General features: G+C 43.6%; 1 protein-coding gene across 2 annotated transcripts in view; it reads right to left on the bottom strand.

Annotated features, from left to right (window-relative positions):
* adcy7 (adenylate cyclase 7) overlaps positions 1-5,555 on the bottom strand; it is a 50,070-nt gene extending 44,515 nt beyond the window's left edge. The window contains exon 1 of one of the 2 annotated variants that reach the window (XM_066713454.1): positions 5,282-5,555. The gene's annotated coding sequence lies outside the window, so the exon portion shown is untranslated. The remainder of the gene's footprint in view (positions 1-5,281) is intronic. The other variant, XM_066713458.1, reaches the window with a different exon arrangement.
* Between the last annotated feature and the right edge of the window lie 2,162 nt (positions 5,556-7,717).

The raw sequence follows: 7,717 nt of genomic DNA on the forward strand, positions 1-7,717 counted from the left end.
CCTCAAAATCCTGCGTGAAGATCATGACAGATCCTGTAAGCATGGTAGCCGAAACAATTACGCATTTGGTCATTTCTGCATGGATCTCCCACCTTTTCATGGAATCACCCTATTCTAAACTGTGCCCTCCCCCTGTCCACTCCTACACTGAACGCAGACTACATGCAGGGCAATATGGTTCTACTCTACACTAATGCACAGACCAATATCTGCTATTATAGTCCTACACAGAGGAGATTCACAGTGGTACTCCAGTTATCAACTGATTGATACGAAAACTATTTGGTGGGAATGTTATTCCCCCTATTCTCTTTTTCCAGGCAATTCAGAGCTGCCCCCTGAAAAACACTTGACATGCAATACTTCCAACAGAGAACAAATGCATTCCACACATCTCACTCGGCTGTACGACACTCTCAGCCCCAGCACGCCCCCACAAAGCAGCACAGAGCAAGCCGAGCAAAAGAGTGGGTTCGGCAGCAAAACCTGTACGTCTATGATTTGCTGTTGCTCGTAGAACGGCCACACGAAGACAAGAGGCCACGTGCACTGCCCCGGCACCGACATGCTGCTTGTGGATCCATCAGGGATTCCCTCTGAATATTGAGGGGCAATAAAGCAGCATGGAGCCCCAACCGCATTTCTGCCCAGACATGAAAACCATGCAAACAAACCAAAAAAGGGCTGTGAGTTACGGAGTGACTTCAAAATATTTCGGAAACACCAGCCGTGGTACGTGCACTCTGTAGTGGGACGAATGATATCAAACTTCTCCAATCTTACTAGAAAAAGGTGTGGGGGGAAGAGGCTATAAAAGACCTAGGGAATTAGGTCCCCCAGCTTTAAGACTCACTGTCACCCTCCCTTCCTGTATGAGGTCAGCTGCTTCCTGCTCCTCCACTTTCCTTTCTCTAGACACTGCATTAGTTCCCCTAAAAAAGCTGTGCACTCCCACCACCTGACCCATCCCTTCCTGTTCCAACTCCAGACCTCGGTCTGGGCTCGGACAGAGCAGTGCAGTACAATAGAGAGCACAACAATACAACTCAACACAATATCATAAAATGTATTGACCATGAGTAAACATTTGACCTGCTCTAGAACTGTGGCACTCTGACAATGACACAAAGTTTCAGGCAGGTGTGAAAATGCTGTAAAGTAAGAATGCTTTCAAAAATAGACATGTTAATAGATTATATTTATCAATTAACTAAATGCAAAGTGAGTGAACAGAAGAAAAATCTACATCAAATACATATTTAGTGTGACCACCCTTTGCCTTCAAAACAGCATCAATTCTTCTAGGTACACTTGCACACAGTTTTTGAAGGAACTCGACAGGTAGGTCGGCCCAAACATCTTGGAGAACTAACCACAGTTCTTCTGTGGATTTAGACAGCCTCAGTTGCTTCTCTCTCTTCATGTAATCCCAGACAGACTCGATGATGTTGAGATCAGGGCTGTGGGGGCCATACCATCACTTCCGAGACTGCTTGTCCTTCTTTACGCTGAAGATAGTTCTTAATGACTGTCTCTGTATATTTGGGGTCATTGTCATGCTGCACAATACATTTGGGGCCAATCAGATGCCTCCCTGATGGTATTGCATGATGGATAAGTATCTGCCTGTACTTCTCAGCATTGAGGAGACCATTAATTCTGACTGATTTGCAGAAATGCAGCCCCAGACTTGTAAGGAACCTCCACCATGCTTCACTGTTGCCTGCAGACACTCATTCGTGTGCCGCTCTCCAGCCCTTCGAACAAACTGCCTTCTGCTACAGCCAAATATTTCACATTTTGACTCATCAGTCAAGAGCACCTGCTGCCATTTTTCTGCACCCCAGTTCCTGCATTTTCATGCATAGTTCAGTCGCTTGGCCTTGTTGCTACGTCTGACCAGACTTCTCCGGACAGTAGATGGGTGTACCAGGGTCCCACTGTTTTCTGCCAATTCTGAGCTGATGGCACTGCTGGACATCTTCCAATTGGGAAGGGAAGTAAGCTTGATGTGTCTTTCATCTGCTGCAGTAAGTTTCCTTGGCCGACCACTGCGTCTACGGTCCTCAGCGTTGCCCATTTCTTTGTGCTTCTTCAGAAGAGCTTGGACAGCACATCTGGAAACCCCTGTCTGCCTTGAAATGTCTACCTGGGAGAGACCTTGCTGATGCAGTAGAACTACCTTGTGTCTTGTTGCTGTGCTCAGTCTTGCCATGGTGTGTGACTTTTGACAGTAAACTGTCTTCAGCAACCGCACCTTGTTAGCTGAGTTTGGCTGTTCCTCACCCAGTTTTATTCCTCCTACACAGCTGTTTCTGTTTCAGTTAATGATAGTGTTTCAACCTACATATTGAATTGATGATCATTAGCACCTGTCTGTTATAATTTAATCATACACCTGACTATATGCCTACAAAATCCCTGACTTTGTTCAAGTGCACCTAGAAGAATTGATGCTGTTTTGAAGGCAAAGGGTGGTCACACCAAATATGGGTTTGATGTAGATTTGTCTTCTGTTCACTCACTTTGCATTTAGTTAATTGATAAATATAATGTATTAACATGTGTATTTTTGAAAGCATTCTTACTTTACAGCATTTTTCCACACCTGCCTGAAACTTTTGCTCAATGCTGTACCTGTAACTTGTGCATCAAACAGACTATTACCTCACCTCACCACACAGGCAATTTAGACAAATTACAGTTATTTCAGGCTTTTAGCACCTACAGTTTCATGATATCTGAGTCACTCTAGAGACCAGGCTCAACACAAACTAGGGAGGAAGAAATACAAACACAACGCATCGATTTTCCAGTCCGCTCTGCTCAGCGTCAGGGCTCTGACTGGTATCTTATCCACTTGGAGGAGGGTTTTCCTGTGGATCTGACCTAGAGGTTCCAATGCCGATTCAAGTTTTCCGATTCATTGCAGAACTTCACTCGATCACAAAACTGGAATAATTTGGCTCTGAAGTAAAGCCAAGCATTTTGTTTAAGCTTTAATAAATGTCCTCTTGGCTAAATAAATAAACAAACAAAATCAATAAAACAAGGCAAAAGTCTGCAGAAATGTGTTTTATTGTCTCTCTTTTAAATCCAAGAGGGAAAAAATTATAATAACTAAACATACCAAGAACAAATACTCATGTAAAACTGGGAAGTGGCTCAACAGCCATTTTGACAGGTGATTCCCTGTGTAGTACCTTGGGGCCACACTGCTGTTTATTTCTGAAACCACAGAGTAGTTCTCCTCCAGTCAGATTTCACACCCATACACTGGCCAGGACTGTCTGCAGCGCTGGGGTCAATTCCAGGTTTTCCCATTGCAATTCTTAATGCCAATCCTTTGTCTTTTCCATTCCAATTCCAGTAGAGACTATTATGTCAGTGGCAAAAAGAATTTAGAACAGGGGTTTGGAACGGGTCTGAAAAAGGGAATTGGAATTGAAAAAGTGGAACTGACCCAAACCCTGACTGTCTGAAATTACACCACTCTGATGAATTACCCAGAAGAGGAATGAATTTAAACTATCCACCCACAAGCGCCTGAGCCCAGACTTGCACACAACGTACCGTTTCCAACACGTTGTGAAGCAGCTGCGTAAAACGTCCTGAGTCGCCTTTGGTTTTTTTGACAGCCAACGGGACCTGGGCCTGGTAATGCAAATAATCACAACATCGCTCTATGGTAAAGCAACATGGTGCACCCTGGAACCGTGGCTGCTGTGCTCAAATCATCACCCGCCAGATAAGTATGTGTACGAGCACAAACCAGGGCACTTCCTGCCTGAACTGTGCTTGAATATGTCTCTGTCTGCAAACAGGAAGAGCAGCATGGTTGAAAACCCACTTCAGTAACTAAAGAAAGAACACAAAACTGTCAAGACAGAAAACAGTGTCACAGCTGAGTAAGACTGCAGAAGCAGCTGAGCAGCACAGAGGTGCTAGCTAATTACAACCTCAATATTCTCTATAGGGTTGCTAACCGTACAAGTATCTGGCCTGGGAGCTCATTTTATTTGATATAATGGCTCCAAGGACTGACTACAAGCAATCTGAAAGTCTTTTGCAGGAGTCTGGGAAGTCTATTGTAATAATAATAATAATAATAGTAACACCCATATATACATACGTGTGTCACCCAAGGCCTAGAAAACACCAATATCTACCAATCTGGTTTAGACTAGCAGCAGCGTGGTCCCAATAATAATTGAGGTATTTAATTAATCTTAATCTAGTCTGACCCCTAAACTTAATTCTAGTGCAACATACATCTTAACGAAGTTTAAATGATACTCAGAGACAACCTAGTGAATCCTTCTAAATGTATCAAAGTAAATTTACCTTGGTCAAACCCTGGTAAAAACCAATGGTATGATCAGAGCGGACAGGTTCAAGTTATTACCATTTTTGTTTGCCACACACATTCACACACAAGAATCCACTGATGAATTAGCAAGCCTCTACAAACCAAGGAAAGCTACCAGCATTGTAAAATCAGTTTGTCATAATTATTTTAAATATTCAGATTAGTGAAAGGATAGGATAGCATTTCCAGCAAACACAAACACATACACACAATAACACTCACCAATTCTCTCTCTCATCTATATACATACACACACACACACACACATACATAAACTCGACTGATTGATACCTCTGGTTGTGGTCTAACTCCAAATGCAGACATTTTAATACTACTTACGATTACAGCTGCTATCATCTCCATTAGTTTCGTGAGTTAGAAAGAAACCGCTTCTGCATCTGTGTTCACTTGGCACACAGGAGGCTCCGATCGCAACATTTCACGGGATTATCATTGTAACGTGTTTTTGCTCGTTTGTTTCCTGATCAGAGACACTACATACATGTGTTAGACACCAGTGAGTTGCGACAGCTGGCGCTCAAACACAGAAACGGTAACACAGTGGAGGATCACCAACCTCCCATCCGCCAGCTGCACAGTTCACCCAAATGCGCTTTGAACTACCTTTACAGGTTCATAATTAGATGTGTGTGTGTGATGAATATCATTCCCGACGGTACTTTTCTGTCACCGGAATAACGCTCATAAGATTACACCCGAAAACACATCCATTTTGAAAAGCATTATTGCGCGTTTGGTTTTTTAAAACGCACTTCCCTATATGTGAACATGCAGAACCCGTGTCCCCTTACAAAACGCTGCGGCTCCCCCTCCCGTGTTGCATGGACACACAGATCAACCCACAGGTTGTCCTTCCTTCCCGTCCGAGATCGAGATCTCCAAAGTGCTCACCTGCGCTACACGCCTGGCTCTCGGACAGAAATCCACATCCCAGCGCCGCCGGGGGATGAAAAGCGCAACCAAATGCGGGGCTGCAAAAATCAAAAATAACACCTGAGAACCGGGTACCACACTGTGGCTGCTCTCTGTGCCCGCCGCCTTGCTCTTGTAAAGGGTATCCCGGGTATCCGTCCTGAAACCCCAGCCAGCGTCGGTGCCAGCCTCGCCACTTTCTGTGCGTCCACGGCGAAGGTGCGCAGCCCTGCTTGTGCGCTGTGGATGCGCCCCCTCCCTCCCTCTCTCTTACTCTCTCAAACGCGGAAACAAGTCAAGAGAAGAGCAACCCACAGCCAGCCGTGTGTGTGTAAGTGTAAGTGTAAGTGTAAGAGCAAGAGCATCTGGAGCTACAAGTGCTCCCTGAAGTGCGAAAACGCAAAGTGGGGCTGAAATCAGTGCCGGCGCTGCGGGTCCAGGCGGCAGTGGGTCCACCATGCGTGCTGGTCACCCGCAGCCTCAAACTTTCTCCATTTGATCAGCATTACAGGAAAATAGGACCAACGCGTGTCCTCTCACACGGTGCGGTCCTGGTCGAGTCTTTCCGTGCAGCTCAGCTCCTGTTGCAGGGCAGTGGCAGAGACAGGTCGCAGCTGTAAGCAAGCCAGAGGGATGTGCCTCCACAGGGATCCAAATGCTTTGCGATATTTGAGCCAAATGTACTGCATGCTAAATAAACACACAGGCGCTCTTCCCATTCTCTGTTCTACAATCTACATTATGTAATTATGTGAAACACTTCAAAATTAATAGATTTGCCTTTTCACAGTATTTCAACAGCTTGATCTGCGATTCACGATTGATGGCTTTGTTTTTCCAATTGAACTCAATGCAATGTGATCTGTTCTGCACGCTGTGAGGACTGTTTCCATGCTGAGCCGGTTGTGTGGCCCGTTGTCTTCCCATTAATTTGCTGTTAAACATAGCAACCTGGAGACAAGTGCCCGCAGTGGTTGCTAGATTTTAAATAGTGCTTGGCTATCGTCAATATTGGGGAAGCTTTCACAACACCTGTCCTCTTCCAACACTGCGGAACTGAAATTACAATAGCCCTGTAGTGTGCGATAAAGATGCAGTTGATTACAGGGCATTGTCAATCTCATGTGCGCGGCATGTGGATAACTAGATGATTCAAGGCTTTCAATATTGTTTTAATGGTCCTTGAGTAATACACCTGAAACATTACCAAGCTGTAACAAAGACCCATACTGGATAGGAACCCCCGACACACACACACACACACACACATTACTAAAAAGTGTAATGTATTCACTGCTACATAATACAGTGTATAATGTACAGTATATTAATATATGAAACTATATATACCATTAATCTCCTGTGTTGCTACAACCTCTCGCCATCCATCCATCCATCCATCCACTCTGGCCCATGAGCAATGTAATAACAGATGTTCCACACCAAAACAGGTTTATTATTAAAGTGCATTTTAATATTGAAAGATACAATTTAAAGTTCAGTTTGATTTATGTCAGCCCAATAAACCCATGGGCTTCCACATTTAAATTAAAGATTTATTAATTGATATACTCACAAAAAAATATAGTCTGAAAAAGTTTTTATACTCTCCAAAAAATACAACTAGACCACAGGTAGATGAAAACAGACAGTGATTTGAACAGAAAAAGATCAGGAAAAAGTTGAAGATTTAAAAAAAGAAAGAAAAAGAACAGCTCAACTGTTCTTAACTTAATAAATAGAGATGTATTGTTCTAGACATTATGAAGTCGGGGTTTATATGTGAAGAAATCCCCACAAAGGGTTTCTTTCCATATAGCTTTCAATTTAAGTCTCAGCGGTTGGAAAAACTACACATCGGACCCCGTTCCTTATTGTACGTGCAGGCTCTCGCTTCAAATGCTGGTATGCGTTCTCATGAAACAGTCGACGACCCATTCAGACTAAACACATGGGAGCTATGAATCGGGGGTAATACTGCAGAGCGAAATCTTTGGGTGCATAAAGTTTGAAACAAACGATATTCATCATTTCAACTTGTGTCAAAACAATATTGTCTAACCTTTGCGGAGAAGAATAAAAACAAAAAAAGATGGAGCTAATCTCTTGGAGTTCTAGAACTGCATTGACAAGGTAGGAGCAGCAAACCTATAGCAGCAAACTGTACTGGAGAAATGAATGCACCTAACCCAGTCAGAGACAGATACATTCACAGCCAAGGACGAGAGGGGAAAACCCAGTGACCTGACAGAGACAAAGCTACTTTATACCAGCAATACCCCCTTGTTTCGGTTTTAGACATCGTTAGAAGTAAATACAACAGTTGGAGAAAAAACAAATAATTAAATCATGGCTGCAAAACATGAATATTAAGCATAGGTAGCAACAGTGGTACATAGAAACCCAGCTTCGCAA

The sequence above is a fragment of the Amia ocellicauda genome, chromosome 9 (genome assembly GCF_036373705.1).
Source record: "Amia ocellicauda isolate fAmiCal2 chromosome 9, fAmiCal2.hap1, whole genome shotgun sequence".
In the NCBI taxonomy this organism is placed as follows: Eukaryota; Metazoa; Chordata; class Actinopteri; order Amiiformes; family Amiidae; genus Amia; species Amia ocellicauda.